This window comes from Loxodonta africana, chromosome 23, assembly GCF_030014295.1.
Source record: "Loxodonta africana isolate mLoxAfr1 chromosome 23, mLoxAfr1.hap2, whole genome shotgun sequence".
Classification (NCBI taxonomy): Eukaryota; Metazoa; Chordata; class Mammalia; order Proboscidea; family Elephantidae; genus Loxodonta; species Loxodonta africana.
The window spans coordinates 56,887,757-56,907,228 of NC_087364.1; the positions used below are offsets into that span (position 1 = coordinate 56,887,757).

A 19,472-nucleotide genomic window follows, 5' to 3' on the forward strand; every position below is an offset into this window, starting at 1 on the left:
AAGCAATGTCACTACCATCCTGTACCAACTTGAGCTTTCAGAATGAACTCCTTAGGGCCAGTTCTCATCTGTTTCCATATAGTATTAACAGTCATAGACTTGAGCAACTTTAAGCCTGGGCCTAAATCTGCATACTAAAATAAACCACCAGCTCCTGGCTCGAAAATGCTCAGTTCTATTTTTTAAAAATTAACTGTTTGAATGTTTTCTCTGATTCCTCAGTATATGGGTCATGGCAGAAATGAAACTGTGCTGCAACTGATTGCTAGTTATTATTTAATGGTTGAAGACCCACCATGCACAGGCCCTAGTTTTAAGAGTGATCAAGAGAAAACCCATCTCAGGTATCACAAGGTATAATAAGTCCTAGATTCTAGTCTCAGATCTACCATTGAACTTGAAGTTACTTACATGACCTTGGAGGATCTCTTGGCTTCGTAAGTCTCATCTGTAAAACATAGAAGTTGCACTGAGATACTGCTGTCACTGTTGGGTTGTGAGTCAAAAGAAGCAGATGAAAGCACTCATCCAAACAGCTAAACTTACAAAATTACATCCTGGACAGGGTAAAGTTTACTGTCTTCCCGTTACTATGGATGTACAAACCAACTGTGTCTAGATTTAATCTTCAAAGTTTCACCTGAGATACAATGCTGAGTCCTTGAGAGAAAATGGGAGAGACATTATACTTAACATATTAATAAAAAGCATTAACAACGTTTACTTTATTTCATGACTTGAGAAGCTGTAACAGATGAAACTAAGTAATTTATCACTGTGAAGGCCTGCTTATGACTATATCTATAAACTTGAAAACACCGTGTAAATTATTCTAGCTGGATATCTGTGCTGCTACTCATTTGTCAAAAGAATAAATGAGTTTAAAGTTTCCAAAGAAGGAGGTAGATTTACTCCCTACATGCCCATTTTAATTATTGTGTACACTTATTCAGTGTTACGCAAATTACTGACTCTGAAAATTCAGAATTAGTAGTTACAATTTGAACTCTAAAGTTTCTGGATCTGCTTAAAAATCATAGAAGTCTACCTCTGGAGGAAACTCAAGTCTAAGTCCCTTATTTTAAAGGTTATATATATATATGCGTGTGTATGTGTGTGTGTGTGTGTATCCACCACCATCTGTCAGTTTCCTGTACTGTGGTGGCTCTCATGTTGCTATGATGCTGGAAGCTATTCCACCAGTATTTCAAATATCAGCAGGGTCACCCATGATGAACAGGTTTTAGTAGAGCTTCTAGACTAAGACAGACTAGGAAGAAAGACCTGGTGATCTACATTCAAAAATTAGCAAATAAAAACTCTATGGATCGACCAATTTTATGTGGAAGGGAAAGAGGCCCCAGATAAGTAAGGCATTACAGAAAAAGAAGAACAAAGTGGAAGGCCTTACTCTACTTGATTTTAGAACCTATTATACCGCCACAGTAGTCAAAACAGCCTGGTACTGGTACAACAACAGATACATGGACCAATGGAACCGAATTGAGAATCCAGACATAAATCTGTCTACATATGAGCAGTTGATATTTCACAAATGCAGTCTTTTGAACAAATGGTGCTGGCATAACAGGACATCCATCTGCAAAAAAATGAAACAAGACCCATACCTCACTCCATGCACAAAAATGAGCTAAAAATGGATCAAAGACCTAAACATAAAATCTAAAACAATAAAGATCATGGAAGAAAAAATAGGGACAACATTAGGAGCCCTAATACATGGCATAAACAGTATACAAAACATTATTAAGAATGCAGAAGAAAAACTAGATAACTGAGAGCTCCCAAAAATCGGACACCTATGCTCATCCAAAGACTTCACCAGAAGAGTAAAAAGACTACCTACAGACTGGGAAAAAGTTTTTAGCTATGACCTTTCTGACCAGTGACTGATCTCTAAAATCTACATGATACTGCAAAAACTCAACTGCAAAAAGACAAATAGCCCAATTAAAAAATGGGCAAAAGATATGAATAGATACTTCACTAAAGAAGACATTCAGGTAGCTAACATATATAAGGAAAGGTTCACGATCATTAGCCATCAGAGAAATGCAGATCAAAACTACAATGAGATTTCATCTCACTCCAACAAGGCTCCAACAAGGCTGGCATTAATCCAAAAAACACAAAATAATAAATATTGGAGAGGCTGTGGAGAGATTGGAACACTTATACACTGCTGGTGGGAATGTCAAATGGTACAACCACTTTGGAAATCGATTTGGCGCTTCCTTAAAAAGCTAGAAATAGAACTACCATATGATCCAGCAATTCCACTCCTTGGAATATATCCTGGAGAAATAAGAGCCTTTACACAAACAGATATATGCACGCCCCTGTTTATTGCAGCACTGTTTACAATAGCAAAAAGATGGAAGCAACCAAGGTGCCCATCAATGGATGAATGGATAAATAAATTATGGTATATTCACACAATGGAATACTACGCATCAATAAAGAACAGTGAGGAATCTGTGAAACATTTCATAACATGGAGGAACCTAGAAGGCATTATGCTGAGTGAAATTAGTTGCGAAAGGACAAATATTGTATAAGACCACTATTATAGAAACTTGAGAAATAGTTTAAACTGAGAAGAAAACATTCTTTCGTGGTTACGAGAGGGGGGAAGGAGGGGAATTGGGAGAGGGGCGTTCACTAATTAGACAGTAGATAAGAACTACTTTAGGTGAAGGGAAAGGCAGCACGCGATACAGGGGAGGTCAGTACAATTGGACTAAACCAAAAGCAAAGAAGTTTCCTGAATAAAGTGAATGTTTCGAAGGCCAGCGTAGCAGGGGCAGGGGTCTGGGGACCATGGTTTCAGGGGACATCTAAGTCAATTGGCATAATAAAATCTACTAAGAAAACACTCTGCATCCCACTTTGAGGAGTGGCGTCTGGGGTCTTAAACACTAGCAAGCAGCCATCAAGGAGCATTAATTGGTCTCAACCCACCTGGATCAAAGGAAAATGAAGAACACCAAGGACACAAGGCAATTACGAGCCCAAGAGACAGAATGGGCCACGTGAACCAGAGACTACATCATCCTGAAACCAGAAGAACTAGATGTTGCCTGGCTACAACTGATGGCTGTCCTGACAGGGAGCACAACAGAGAACCCCTGAGGAGCAGGAGAACAGTGGGATGCAGACCCCAAATTCTCATAAGACCAGACTTAATGGTCTGACTGAGACTGGAAGGATCCCACTGGTCATGGCCCCGGACCTTCTGTTGCCCCAGTACAGGAACCATTCCCGAAGCCAACTCTTCGGACATGGATTGGACTGGACAATGGGTTGGAGAGGGATGCTGGTGAGGAGTGAGCTTCTTGGATTAGGTGGACGCTTGAGACTATGCTGGCATCTCCTGCCTGGAGGGGAGATGAGAGGGTGGAGGGGGTTAGAAGCTGGCGAAATGGACACAAAAAGAGAGAGTGGAGGGAGAGAGCGGGCTGTCTCATTAGGGGGAGAGTAATTGGGAGTGCGTAGCAAGGTGTATATGGGTTTTTGTGTGAGAGACTGACTTGATTTGTAAACTTTCACTTAAAGCACAATAAAAATTATTAAAAAAAAAAAACTCTATAGATCACAACAGAATAGTGTCCAATATAGTGCTGGAAGATGAGCCCCCTAAGTTAAAAGTCACTTTGCAATGGCTGGAACAATAATCATGAAGATAGTGCATGACTGGACAACATTTAGTTACGACGTACAGTGCGTCACCATGAGTCAGTGCCATCTCGATAGCAGCTAACAACATATAGATAGATAAATAGGTAGGCATAATATAACCTATTGCCATTTTGCCACTGAGTTGATTCCAACTCCCGATGACTCGTGTGTCATAGTAGAACTGTGCTCCATAGGGTTTTCAATGGCTGATTTTTCAGACGTAGATCATGAGGCCTTTCTTCCCAGGCACTTCTGGGTGAATTCAAACCACCAACCTTTCAGCTGGCAGCATAGTTCACTAAAACTTTGGATCACCTAGGGACTCCATATATGTTTATATATATAATATATATATATACAAAAACCAAAAACCAAACCCAGTGTCATCGAGTCAATTCTGACTCATAGCGACCCTATAGGACAGAGTAGAACTGCCCCATAGAGTTTCCAAGGAGCATCTGGAGGATTCGAACTGTTGACCCTTTGGTTAGCAGCTGTAGCACTTAACCACTACGCCACCAGGGTTTCATATATATATATATACACACACACAAGTATATATACATACATGTATGCATACACAGTAACACAGAGAATTAGCTGATTTGCAGCTAGCAAGTGACAGTGAGGACTTCTATCTCTGAGTCCAATGGTCTTTCCACTTCAGCAAACGATTGCCCTCGATATATGCAATGTAACTACATCATCTCCAAGATTGTTTCTAATCTAAATTTCTAGGCTCCCTGAAGAAGCGTAAAGTCCAGATGCAGAGGCATAGTGGGGGAGGGGGGCAGGTAGCAGACGGGAGCACTTGCCTCCCAGGCGCAAGTCCAAGGGGGCTCCAGATGAGACACAGAATGACATTCTGAGGCATCACAAATATGAAAGGTGCCTAAGGGGCAATTTAGAGATTGCCCCTGGGTGCTCAAATTGGTGGGGAGTGCAACTTAGAAATTGCCTCTAGACCCTTGTTACCATCACTACACCTCTGTCCATATGGCTTACTAAACCAAAAAAACAAATCTGTTGCCCTCAAGTGTATTGCGACTTGTAGCAACCCTATAGGGCAGAGTAGAACTACCCCCCTAGAGTTTCCAAGGAGCACCTCGTGGATTTGAACTGCTGACCTTTTGGTTAGCAGCCATAGCTCTTAACTACTACACCACCAGTATTTCCAAAGGCTCACTATCCTAGTGAAAACAACCAGGCCTCCCATTTGCTGGATGAAACAGAAAAGTACTCTATCAATCAGAGTTCTTGGTTGCAAGTAGCAAGAAGACCCTGGCTGATTGAAGAAGAAAAGGAATTTTTGAAAATGTTTCTGGTATTTTTGTGCTCACCAGAAAACATGGAGGAACAGGCTAGGAAAATAGACAGGAATAAGGGAGGCTGGGCAGCAGCCAAGACCAAAGCAGAAGTTACATCACAGACCAGATTGGTGGGCTTGTCACCACTGCTGCCACTACATCCTGGACTCTGGGCGTTTTTGCCGCCTCTGCAGCCACCACTCCAGGCTGAATTCTCGAGCAGCCTTGGTTATTTACCTGAGGATTCAATGATTGGATGAGGCTAAATCACGCACCTGAGCCCCAGCTGCAAGGCAGGTTGAGGAACAGCTTCTATCATGAAGGTAGGCGGAGCCACAGTCACTTCCCCAAACATTAGAAGGGGCCAGATGTAGGGCAGATAGCCAGTTAGACAGACCAATAGTCAGACAGGCAGATAGACAGATAGATAGACAGATAGGCCCTTGTCCACAAGAAGTAATATATTTGAGAAACTCAAAGAAATACATCTTGTCTACATAAATTACCAAAAAACCAAACCAATTGCCATCGAGTCAATTGCCGCTCATAGAGACTCTATAGGACAGAGTAGAACTGCCCCCTAGGGTTTCCAAGGAGTAACTGGTGGATTCGAACTGCTGACCTTTTTGATAGCAGCCAAGCTCTTAATCACTGCACCACCAGGCTCTCTATATAAATTAAGCCCCTTTAAAGTGACTGAAAAATGATTACAACATCCCAATTAATCTCCAGAATTGATCAATAATGATATGAAATCCCATTTTCGCTATCTATCGGAGACCCTGGGTGGTGCAAAGAGTTAAGTGCTTGACTACTAGCCAAAGGGTGGCTATTCTAACACATCGAGAGGCACCTCAGAAGACAGGCCTGGCAATCTACTTCCAAAAGGTCATAGCCTTGAAAACCCTATGGAGTGCTCTACCCTGCACACATGGGGTCACCATGAGTCAGAATTCACTGAATGACAACTACCAACAACGTATGTATATGTATAATATATCTGGAAAGATCCACGTTAAAATGTTTATGCTATTATCTTTGGGTGGTGAAAAATGAGTAATTTCTATTTTTTTAATTATTCTTAGAGCTTCTAAATTTTTCTCCTGTTTATATGCATTGTGTGTGTAATAAATTTTTACCAAAGTACTAATAGAGTGGTAGTTTTCTACTTCTACTGGTTATTTTGTATGATTCTAGAAATTTCAACTACACATGATGCTTTCTAAGAAAGCACATATGGCTTTTTATAACATTCACACACATTTAAAAAAAATTTAATGCTCATTTTATTTATGCAGTTGTTTTATAAATTTAAATATTTCTACTTTTCCACATGCATTTTCTTTAAATTATTTTTTAAAAGGAGCGGGCACAATTCTCTTACACAGGGCACTTAATTTTCTATAAAACTGTTTTCTCCTCTTTTTTTCTCCTTTACAAATGCGTACATTTCTTTTCCTGGTGAGCTTTACTGCTGTCAATTCCAATCGACTACGGCTTTCTATTGCCATTGGTCCTGCAGGGTTAATTTGTAATGTTTAGATTTCTTGGCACTCTTTCCTTCCTTTTCTTCCCCTAAATGCCCAAGCCCTATAACCCTTAATTTTACTAGCTGATTCTGTGCCCAGTAACTATTTATAACCAGAGATAATTCCAGATTTGGACAGCTGGTCTAGTCCATAGTTGTGATATCTGTGATCCCATTTAGTTTGCCCACATCTGACCCTAGGCCACAAACATGGTGAAGGCACATATTAACAGGGCCAGAGATTACCCAGTAAGCAAGGTACGCACGGGCTCAATGCACCTTCCCACCAATCTACAGTGGACAATTTCACCTGTCCCCCCACCACATCAAAGATGTGGTAAAACCCATGTAAAATTGCTACTGCAGATTAGCAAGTAAATACAAGTAAGCCCTTGCATACCTTGCACAATGCAAGCTGGTACATACTGTGCTTACTGGTTAATCCGCCCCTGCATGTATATGAACAAAGAAATTTAAGAAGCACAAAGCTTATGCATTGTGGAGTTTGCCCTACATACTGTGGAGTTGGCACAGCCTGCATTCAAGGGAGAGGAATTTATACTACAGCTAAGAATATCTTTTGTGCCTTTTTATGCAGGGATGAAGTGGCAGGTAAGGCTCCTAGCATCCTGTGAGCACACCATGTTCATTTTCCATTGTTTCTTTCACCTGGTGCTCCTTATTGTTTTTGTTCTGACTCATACTGACCCTATGTACAATAGAAGAAAATGCTTTCTGGTCCTGCACCATCCTCACAATCATTGTTACGCTTCAGCCCATTGTGTGTACAGCCACCATGTCAACCCATCTCATTGAGGGTCTTCCTCTTTTTCACTGACCTTCTACTTCACCTGGTACATCCTTCCTAAACCTCTACACCTGCCCAAGGCCTACACAATGCTCAAACACCAGTTCATACTCTGCTTTTTTCCTAAGTGATGGACAGGTGTATATGTATAGCTAGACATAAATAATAATCATAGGTGCCATTTCTACCAAGTACCAGACTTATCCTCACATCAACCTTACAAGCATAGATTGGATATAGCTACAAAGTAGTAGATACCACGACCATTAAGGAAAATAGTCTCTGCCCTTAGAGAATTTTCAGTCTGATGGAATCAGATATGTGCAAAAATAATTCAATACAAGAGGCTAAGGGCAGAGGAAAAGGGAAATTTTGCCTGCAGTGCAAGAATTTATTACAGTGTGGATTTGGGGGAAGCCTGCTTCAAGGAAGCCCATTTTACAGACAAAGAACCTGAGGTTTGCAGAGGTTACAGTTGTCATGATTACGTCCTAGTAAATGATGGAGCCAGAAATCAGACACAGATTTCTCTAATTCCAGCGTTACCACTCTTTTCCTTGTAAGAAGTTAACTTTGATCTCTTTTAAATTTCTTGCTAGACATGGAGCCAAGATGGCGGAATAGACAGACGCTTCCATCGAGCCCTCTTTACAACAAAGACCCGAAAAAAACAAGTGAGACGGAGTATATTTGTGACAAGCTGGGAGCCCTGAGCATCAAAGGCAAGCTTAGACAACGAACTGAGGGGCAGGGGGAGAAAGAGACCGTTCAGAAGCAGAGAGGAGTTGCCAGACCTGAATCACGGGGAGCCCTCAGGCACCATTCCTGGAGCAGCAGCAGCAGCGGTGGCGGCCTGGTCCTAGCGTTTGGCCACAGTTTCCTCAGGGAGAAGCAGCAGCCACACAGCCCACTCACACCTCCAGAACCTGAGGAGAACTGCACTCTCGGCAAAAGCTAAGGACTTGTGTATATTTTACCGTGCCCCCCCCACCCCCCCACCCCCCCACCCCCCCCCCCGCCAAGCCATCTTCAGTGGCTGAATCCCTGGGCCTGAGAGAGACCCTGGTGAGCACCTAAAACCATCCTCCCAGCCTTGGGGAAGGAAAAAAAAATTGCAAATGGGGAAAAGATAATTTGCTAGCTCCATTAACCGGGGGAGCTCAGGACAGAAGTGGCTCCTGTCCAGGCATAAACCGTCCATGGACCTTGAGCACCTTTCCCTTCTGCATGGACCTGTGTGGGCCTATTTCAGGAGAATAGGCCCTTGTTGGCAAACTCCAACCATTTCAGCTGTGTGGTGGAGAGGTGGGGGTTTGATGTTTGACATTGCTTTGTCTATTAAACAAGGCCCTCACCTAACTACATCAGGGACCTAAGGACTGGTAGGTCCAATCAGGTCACTCAGCCAGCCACGACAGGGGTCCAAAGATAACTGGTACCTCCCAGTCCTTACAACCAAAAACTTTGGATGCCCATGGTCCCTCGGCAGAACCCACCCACCAGCACCTTCTAGGGAACAGAGACTTGTTTTCCTCAGAGACACTTGGGGGTCAGTTCTCAGCCCCCTGCCTTGTTCAGAGCGTGACCCACTGCTGCAATCAGATACCGGTATATACGCCAATCACCCCTGCCCCTCTAAGACTGTGGGACAGAGCCTGTACCACACACTCAATATAAGCTACCTGGAAACCGGAGCTGAATTCATACAAGGAAACTCAATGGACTCATAGACTGATATACCTGATAATAGCTCTAGCCAGCTGCGGTCAGGACACCAGAGCTCCAAAGGTGAAAATAATCAAGCTAGCTCACTCAAGCAACCCATAGGGGTATACCAAAACAAAACAAAGAAAGCAGCTACGACACAGTAAGCAAGCATAAACTAATACGGTAACTTATAGATGGCTTGGAGACAACAGTCAATATCAAGTCACATAAAGAAACAGACCATGATCACCTCAATAGGCTTTCAAAACAAAGAATCCAGGGATCTTCTAGACGAAAGTGCATTCCTGGAATTACCAGATGCAGAATACAAAAGGTTAATATACAGAACCCTTCAAGACATCAGGAAGGAAATGAGGCAATATGCAGAACAAGCCAACAAACACACAGATAAAACAACTGAAGAAATTAGAAAGATTCTTCAGGAATATAATGAAAAGTTTAATAAGCTGGAAAAATCCATAGACAGACAGCAATCAGAAATTCAGAAGATTAACAGTAAAATTACAGAATTAGATAACTCAATAGAAAATCAGAGGAGCAGAATTGAGCAAGTAGAAGATAGGATTTCTGAACTCGGAGATAAATCACTTGGCGCTAATATATTTGAAGAAAATCAGGTAAAAGAATTTTAAAAAATGAAGAAACCTTAAGAATCATGTGGGACTCTATCAAGAGAAATAGCCTACGAGTGATTGGAGTACCAGAACAGAGAAGGATAACAGAAAATACAGAGAAAATTGTTGAAGATTTTTTGGCAGAAAACTTCCCTGATATTGTGAAAGATGAGAAGATATCTATCCAAAATGCTCATCAAACTCCACATAAGGTAGATCTAAAAAGAAAGCACCAAGACATATTATAATCAAGCTTGCCAAAACCAAAGATAAAGAGACAATTATAAGAGCAGCAAGGGATAAATGAAAAGTCACCTACAAAGGAGACCAATAAGAATAAGCTTGGACTGCTTGGCAGAAACTATACAGGCAAGAAGGCAATGGGATGACATATTTAAAAAACTGAAGGAAAAAAAATGCCTGCCAGGAATCATACATCCATCAAAACTATCTCTTGAATATGAAAGTGAAATTAAGACATTTCCAGACAAACACAAGTTGAAGAAATTCATAAAAACCAAACCAAAACTACAAGAAATACTAAAGGGAGTTCTTTGGTTAGAAAATCAATAATATCAGGTATCAACCCAAGACTAGAACACTGGGCAGAGCAACCAGAAGTCAACCCAGATAGGGAAACCCAAAAAAAACAAAGCAAGATTATATATATATATAAAAAAAAAGCCCAAAACAGGGTAATAGCAATGTTATTATATAAAAGACAACATTAAAATAATAAAGAGGGACTAAGAAATGTAATCATATGGAAAGGAAAATACGGCAATACAAAGAATTAAAAGTTAGTTTTAAATTTAGAAAAATAGGGGTAAATAATAAGGTAACCACAAAGGAGACAAACTTTCCTACTTATCAAAATAAAATACGAGGGAAAAATACAGACTCAGCAGAAACAAAATCAACAACAACAAATATGAGGAAAGGACAGTATATAAAGAAAATCTACTCAGCACATAAAATCAAGCGGGAAAAAGAAGCTGTCAACACACAAAAAAAGACATCAATTTGACTTAAAGAACAATAAAAATAATTTAAAAAAAAAAGACATCAAAATGACGGCACTAAATTCATAAAAAAAAAAAACATATCCATAATTACCCTGAGTGTAAATGGACTAAATGCACCAATAAAGAGATAGAGAGTGGCAGAATGGATTAAAAAACAAGATCCGTCTATATGCTGCCTACAAGAGACATACCTTAGAGACAAAAACAAACTAAAACTCAAAGGATGGAAAAAAATATGTCAAGCAAACAACAATCAAAAAAAGAGCAGGAGTGGCAGTATTAACTTCTGACAAAATAGACTTCAAAGTTAAATCCATCAGAAAGGATAAGGAAGGACACTATATAATGATTTAAAAAAAAAGGGACAGTATATCAAGAACATATAACTATGTTAAATATTTATGCACCCAATGACGGCTGCAAGATGTATAAAACATACTCTATCAGCACTGAAAAGTGAGATAGACAGCTCCACAATAATAGTAGGAGACTTCAACAACCCACTTTGGGTGAAGGACAGGACATCCAGAAAGAAGCTCAATAAAGACATGAAAGATCTAAATGCCACAATCAACCAACTTGACCTCGTAGACATATACAGAACAGTCCACCCAACAGCAACCAACTATACTTTCTTTTCTAGTGCACACGGAACATTCTCTAGTATAGACCACATATTAGGTCATAAAGCAAGCCTTAGCAGAATCCAAAACATTGAAATATTACAAAGCATCTTCTCTGACAATAAGGCCATAAAAGTAGAAATCAATAACAGGAAAAGCAGGGAAAAGAAATCAAACACTTGGAAACTGAACAATACCCTGCTCAAAAAAGACTGGATAATAGAAGACATTAAGGATGGAATAAAGAAATTCAGAGACTCCAATGAGAATGAAAACACTTCCTATCAGAACCTTTAGGACACAGCAAAAGCAGTGCTCAGAGGCCAATTTATATCAATAAATGCACACATCCAAAAAGAAGAAAGAACCAAAATCAAAGAATTATCCCTATAACTTGAACAAATAGAAAGAGAGCAACAAAAGAAACCCACAGGCACCAGAAGAAAACAAATAATAAAAATTAGAGCTGAACTAAATGAAATAGAAAACAGAAAAACAATTGAAAGAACAAGACCAAAAGCTGGTTTTTTGAAAAAATCAACAAAATTGATAAACCACTGGCCAAACTGACAAAAGAAAAACAGGAGAGGAAGCAAATAACCCAAATAAGAAATGAGATGGGCGATATTACAACAGATCCAACTGAAATTAACAGAATCCTATCAGATTTTTTTTAAAACAGATTACTCTGAAGAACTATACTCAAACAAATCTGAAAACCTAGAAGAAATGGGTGAATTCCTGGAAACACACTACCTACCTAAACTAAGACAAACAGAGGTAGAATAACTAAATAGACCCATAAAAAAAGAAGAGATTGAAAAGGTAATCAAAAAACTTCCAAAAAAAAAAAGCCCTGGTCCGGACAGCTTCACTGCAGAGTTCTACCAAACTTTCAGAGAAGAGCGAACACCACTACTACTAAAGGTATTTCAGAGCATAGAAATGGACGGAATACTTCCAAACTCATTCTGTGAAGCCACCATATCCCTGATTCCAAAACCAGGTAAGGACACCTCAAGAAAAGAAAATTATAGACCTATATCCCTCATGAATATAGATGCAAAAACCCTCAACAAAATTCTAGCCAATAGAATTCAACAACATATCAAAAAAATAATTCACCATGACCAAGTGGGATTCATACCAGGTATGGTTCAACATACCTGGTATGAATCCCACATCATACCAGGGATGGTTCAACATTAGAAAAACAATGAATGTAATCCACCACATAAATAAAACAAAAGACAAGAATCACATGATTTCATCAATTGATGCAGAAAAGACATTGGACAAAGTTCGACACTCATTCATGATAAAAACTCTCAGCAAAATAGGAATAGAAAGAAAATTCCTCAACATAATAAAAGGCATTTATACAAAGCCAACAGCCAACATCACGCTAAATGGAGAGAGCTTGAATACATTTCCACTCAGATCAGGAACCAGACAAGGATGCCCTTTATCACCACTCTAATTCAACGTTGTGCTGGAAGTCCTAGCCAGAGCAATTAGGCTACATAAAAAAATGAAGGGCATCCAGATTGGCAAGGACGAAGTCTCTCTGTTTGCAGATGACATGATCTTATACACAGAAAACCCTAAGGAATCCTCCAGAAAACTACTGAATCTAATAGAAGAGTTCAGCAGAATATCAGGATACAAGATAAACATACAAAAATCAGTTGGATTCCTCTACACCAACAAAAAGAACGTCGAAGAGGAAATCACCAAATCAATGCCATTTACAGTAGCCTCCAAGATGATAAAATACTTAGGAATAAATCTTACCAGAGTTGTAAAAGACTTATACGAAGAAAACTACAGTACACTTCTGCAAGAAACCAAAAGAGACTTACATAAGTGAAAAAAAAATACCTTGCTCATAGATAGGAAGGCTTAACATTATAAAAATGTCTATTCTACCAAAAGCGATCTATACATTTAATGCAATTCTGATCCAAATCCCAATGACATTCTTTAATGGGATGGAGAAACAAATCACCAACTTCATATGGAAGAGAAAGAGGCCCCAGATAAATAAGACATTATTGAAAAAGAAGAACAAAGTGGGAGGCCTTACTCTACCTGATTTTAGAACCTATTATACCACCACAGTAGTCAAAACAGCCTGGTACTGGTCAACAACAGATACGTGGACCAATGGAACCGAATTGAGAATCCAGACGTAAATCCATCCACCTATGAGCAGTTGATATTTGACAAAAGCCCCCAAACAGTTAAATGGGGGAAAAGACAGTCTTTTTAACAAATGGTGCTGGCATAACAGGACATCCATCTGCAAAAAAATGAAACAAGACCCATACCTCACTCCATGCACAAAAATGAGCTAAAAATGGATCAAAGACCTAAATATAAAATCTAAAACGATAAAGATCATGGAAGAAAAAATAGGGACAACATTAGGAGCCCTAATACATGGCATAAACAGTATACAAAACATTACTAAGAATGCAGAAGAAAAACTAGATAACTGGGAGCTCCTAAAAATCAAACACCTATGCTCATCCAAAGACTTCGCCAAAAGAGTAAAAACACTACCTACAGACTGGGAAAAAGTTTTTAGCTATGACCTTTCTGACCAGTGTCTGAACTCTAAAATCTATATGATACTGCAAAAACTCAACTGCAAAAAGATAAATAACCCAATTAAAAAATGGGCAGAAGATATGAATAGATACTTCACTAAAGAAGACATTCAGGTAGCTAACATATATAAGGAAAGGTTCACGATCATTAGCCATCAGAGAAATGCAGATCAAAACTACAATGAGATTTCATCTCACTCCAACAAGGCTCCAACAAGGCTGGCATTAATCCAAAAAACACAAAATAATAAATATTGGAGAGGCTGTGGAGAGATTGGAACACTTATACACTGCTGGTGGGAATGTCAAATGGTACAACCACTTTGGAAATCGATTTGGCGCTTCCTTAAAAAGCTAGAAATAGAACTACCATATGATCCAGCAATTCCACTCCTTGGAATATATCCTGGAGAAATAAGAGCCTTTACACAAACAGATATATGCACGCCCCTGTTTATTGCAGCACTGTTTACAATAGCAAAAAGATGGAAGCAACCAAGGTGCCCATCAATGGATGAATGGATAAATAAATTATGGTATATTCACACAATGGAATACTACGCATCGATAAAGAACAGTGAGGAATCTGTGAAACATTTCATAACATGGAGGAACCTGGAAGGCATTATGCTGAGTGAAATTAGTCAGTTGCAAAAGGACAAATATCGTATAAGGCCACTATTATAAAAACATGAGAAATAGTTTAAACTGAGAAGAAAACATTCTTATCTACCACTAATTAGTTGGTAGATAAGAACTACTTTAGGTGAAGGAAAAGACAGCACACAATACAGGGGAGGTCAGCACAATTGGACTAAACCAAAAGCAAAGAAGTTTCCTGAATAAACTGAATGGTTCAAAGGCCAGTGTAGCAGGGGCAGGGGTCTGGGGACCATGGTTTCAGGGGACATCTAAGTCAACTGGCATAATAAAATCTATTAAGAAAACACTCTACATCCCACTTTGAAGAGTGGCATCTAAGATGCATCAATTGGTCTCAACCCACCTGGATCAAAGGAGAATGAAGAACACCAAGGACACAAGGCGATTACGAGTCCAAGAGACAGAAAGGGCCACATAAACCAGAGACTACATCATCCTGAGACCAGAAGAACTAGATGGTGCCCAGCTACAACCGATGGCTGCCCTGACAGGGAATACAACAGAGAATCCCTGAAGGAGCAGGAGAGCAGTGGGATGCAGACCCCAAATTCTCATAAAAAGATCAGACTTAATGGTCTGACTGAGACTAGAAGGACCCTGGTGGTCACGGCCCCCAGACCTTCTGTTGCCCCAGGACAGGAACCATTCCCGAAGCCAACTCTTCAGACATGGACTGGACAATGGGTTAGAGACAGATTCTGGTGAGGAGTGAGCTTCTTGGATCAGGTGGAAACTTGAGACTATGTTGGTATCTTCTGCTTGGAGGTGAGATGAGAGGGTGGAGGGGGTTAGAAGCTGGCGAAATGGACACAAAAAGAGAGAGTGGAGGGAGAGAGCGGGCTGTCTCATTAGGCAGAGAGTAATTGGGAGTGTGTAGCAAGGTGTATATGGGTTTTTGTGTGAGAGACTGACTTGTAAACTTTCACTTAAAACACAATAAAAATTATTTTAAAAAAAATTTTTCTTGCTAGTCTATGGATCTCTTGCTTACCCCAACCAGCATCATAGTCTCAAGCTAGCTGCACCATTTATCTATTATTTCTGAATACCTGAGGTCATGGCGTTCCCCACTCACATCGTTGCTCCAAATCAAGTCCTGTTTTTCATGGTTTGCCGCACCCTAGTCAAACGACCACGTGATTACACGGTTGGAGCTGAGAGAGGTGAAATGGGAGCAATTCAGATTAACACAGAACAAACTGTCATTGTTCATATCCAAGGTTCTTAAATAAACCAACCAAGACCAAACTCATTGCCGATGAGGCGATTCGACTCATAACGACCCTATAGAACAGAGTAGAACTGCCACTTGGTGTTTCCAAGAACAGCTAATGGATTCAAACTGCTGACCTTTTGGTTAGCAACTGAGCTCTTAACCACTGCACCACCACATTGCACCACAAGGGCTCCAAGGTTCTTAAATAAGTGCTTATCAATTTTTTGTGTATCTTTGGTAGATTTCCAGATTCCTGACAGAGTTGTTTTTGGTAGTACTGTCCAGTTGTATCACTGCTTTTAAGAAATAGGATGGTGCTGTGCTCCTCATCCACCATTCTGAAAGTCCCATTCCCAATTCCTAGATACCAAAAACCAAACCCGTTGCTGCCGAGTCTACTCCGACTCATAGTGGCCCTATAGTGACCCTATAGAACAGAGTAGAGCTGCCCCATAGAGTTTCCAAAGAGCACCTGGTGAATTTGAACTGCCAACCTCTTTGTTAGCAGCCATAGCTCTTAACCACTATGCTACCTAGGTTTCCAATCCCTAGATCATAACTACAAAAGAGCTATTGCCACACTGCAGAAGTACTTTCACTAGAGAAAGGAGAGAGGTAGGGAAGCCTCCAGAAATGTTCACTTGGAATGGTTGAGATTGAACTAGGATGGAGTGGGAATTGACAACAATTTAGTCTCTTTTTTCCTTCAAACATATTTGCTGTCTACATGGTCCCAATATCTTAATAGTAAAAGAATAGAATTGCCTAAATTTAAATTTTACAGAATAAATGGAAGAGTTCAAAAATCTAGATAAAATAACCCATCCATCAAAAATTGCTTCAGTTGTAGATTATTCTGTACACAGAAAAATACCAGCCCATTATTATTGTCCATGGACCATATTAATAGTAGGCAAGTCCTGAGATTTTCAGTTTAATGGTGTTTATTATAACAAGCTTTATTCAGGGTAATACAAACTGAATCTTGAAATATACACAGTACATTTAAAGTACCACCAGTCTGTCATACTGTGGTGGTTTGCGTGTTGCTGCGATGCTGGAAGCTATGCCACTAGTATTTCGAAAGCCAGCAGGATCACCCATGGCCAACCATGTTCCAACAGAGCTTCCTTCTAGACTAGACAGTCTAGGAAACAGGCCTGGTGATCTATTTCCAAAAGTTAGCAATGAAAACCTTTAGGGTCACAACAGGACATTGTCCAACTCACTAGCAACATCATAAGGAGGGACCAGTCAGAAGAGAACACCCTGTTTGGTGAAAGAGATGGCCAAGGAGGGTGAGGAAGACCCTCAGTGAGAGGAATTGCCACTGTAGCCACAACAGTGGACTCAAACATGTCGGCCATTGCGAGGATGACCCAGGACCTGGCAACGTTTTGTTCTGCTGTGCATAGGGTCTCTGTGAGCTGGAACTGACTCCATGGTAGCTAACAACATATTTAAAGAACCAACTAGTATAAAGTGGAATTAACACAGGGAAACTTCCTAGGGTTTTAATCTGGGAAAGGGGTAGATCATATGATTAAAAGTAGAAATGTATAGAAAAATGCAGACACAGTATTAGTCACAGATCCTTAAGAAAGATTGGATTTTAGGAAAAACCAGGATTTTCTCATGGGAAGAAATATGGGGAGATGGGATTCACAGACTGAGCTGGCTACCTGGCCAATGGGGGAGAATGATGTAAACGTGGTACTTTGCTTAAAGTCTAGTTGCATTACATTTAAGATGCACTTTATAACATAATAAAGCTTATACTAGCTTGGTCTCCAACTAAAACCCCATGAAAGTAGAAAGTGAATACAGAAGTTTTACTCATATTTAAGCTTGAAAACATTAACAGAAGATTTTCATTGAGAAAGGGAAAAGCTTTTCATTTTCATTCAAAGGCCAGTTTCCTTTTCATTCTTAAAAAAAAAAGAATCTAGCATAAGGCATGATGAAACGCCCTCTTCTGTTTCAAAAAGCTCAGTGCAAGGCTCTGTGAACAGGTCCTAGCAACTTGGAGGATCTCAGGTTCAGCTGTGAACACAGCAGGATTTGAAAATCCCAAAGCATTTGTGTTGACCTCCAGCCACTGGAATATTTCCTTATCCAGCAGAGGTTCCGCTTTGCCAGTTAAAAAGTCCCCCATTCCCCTCTCTGTCTAATAGCACACCCTGTTCCTGGCTGAACAGAAAACAAAATTAACCTTGGGCTGGTGGCTGTGAGCCTGATTTCCCTGGACAAATGAATGAGCTCACCCTATGTATGAGTAATGCGCCCAGGTCTCCTTGTTGCTCGGTGTTTTGATATTCATTGCCCAGAAGCCTCGAGCACAATTCCAAACTGCTAATGTGTTAATACTGTCCCCAGAGCTTGATTCCAGTTGCTGAAAAATCAGTAAGATAACAGCAAGCCCAGAAAGAAGACCCAAACTTCCTGTTCTTTGTTGGCAGAATTTTGGCGTGCAATATGCAAAATTTGACAAATTATGCAAAGAAACAAATGTAAAAGGACCAAGACCCAAATCGAGGTGGTGGAGCAGAGTTATTTTACTGCAACTGGGGCCACTGCCAGCTGCATCTGGGCAGGAAGGAAATGCAAATTAAAAGGGAAAATTAGGCCATTTTAGAGCAAAGTGAATTTTCAGCAAAAGCTCCATGCTAACACATAAAGAATAAAGAAGGTATTATTTAGTTTTAAATTGGATTGATTAATTCTTTCCTCATTTATTCTAAACCGCTTCTTTCGCTTTTCCCCCAGAGTCAATGAGGTGTTTTGATCAGGGTCGTTATTTCTGCAGCACCAGTTCTCATCTTTCCTTCAGATCATCTTAATTCATCTTATTCAACTACAGAGAGTGATTTTGACCTTACATGAGGCTTATAACCTTTACTGAAATCAAAGGTAATGGCTTTCTTTTCAAGTCTTTAAATCATCTTCAATACTAAATAAATAGTTTTAATCTAGAAAATCAGATCTTGGAATCAGAACTGAATTTTAGACACTTCTTTACTACTTGGAGCCCTGGTGGCGCAGTGGTTAAGAGCTTGGCTGCTAACCAAAAGGTCAGCAGTTTGAATCCACACCAGCTGCTCCTTGGAAACCCTGTGTCAGTTCTACAGTGTCCTACAGGGTTGTTATGAGTTGGAATCAACTCAACGGCAGTGGGTTTGGTTTTGGTTTCTCTACTACTTACCAATTCTGGGAACTTGAGATTCCTCATCAGTAAGATCCAGAAATACCTGTCTCAGTTATATCATCAGGTTGTTGTTAGGATAAAATGAGATTATGTATGGAAATGCACTTCAATAGCATTTACTGTTTACTATTTTTTATGTCCTAGGCACTATGTGTCAGCCCTGGTGGCAACCCTATGGGGCATTTCTACTTTGTCCTATAGGGTTGCTATAAGTTTGAATTCAAGCCGATGGCAATGGGTTTAGGCACTATCTTAGTACTTATTACTCACTGACTTTTTTTTAATCCTCACAACAATTGTATACAGCGGAGATTATATTATCCCTAGCTTCTAGAGGAGAAGCGTGAGGCACAAAAATAAAGTAACTTGCCTAAGGTCTCGCAGCTGAGATTCAAATCCAGGTAGTCTAGTTCCAGGCTCATGCTTCTTACAACTACATACCCC

At 40.1% G+C, this 19,472-nt stretch overlaps 1 long non-coding RNA gene across 1 annotated transcript; it reads right to left on the bottom strand.

Annotated features, from left to right (window-relative positions):
- Positions 1 to 400: 400 nt before the first annotated feature.
- LOC111752318 (uncharacterized) lies at positions 401 to 17,762 on the bottom strand. Its single transcript, XR_002787280.2, has 3 exons — positions 15,657 to 17,762; positions 547 to 660; positions 401 to 448 (listed from the first exon to the last, which is right to left on the bottom strand). It is a non-coding gene; the product is annotated as an uncharacterized LOC111752318 (long non-coding RNA).
- Positions 17,763 to 19,472: the final 1,710 nt, after the last annotated feature.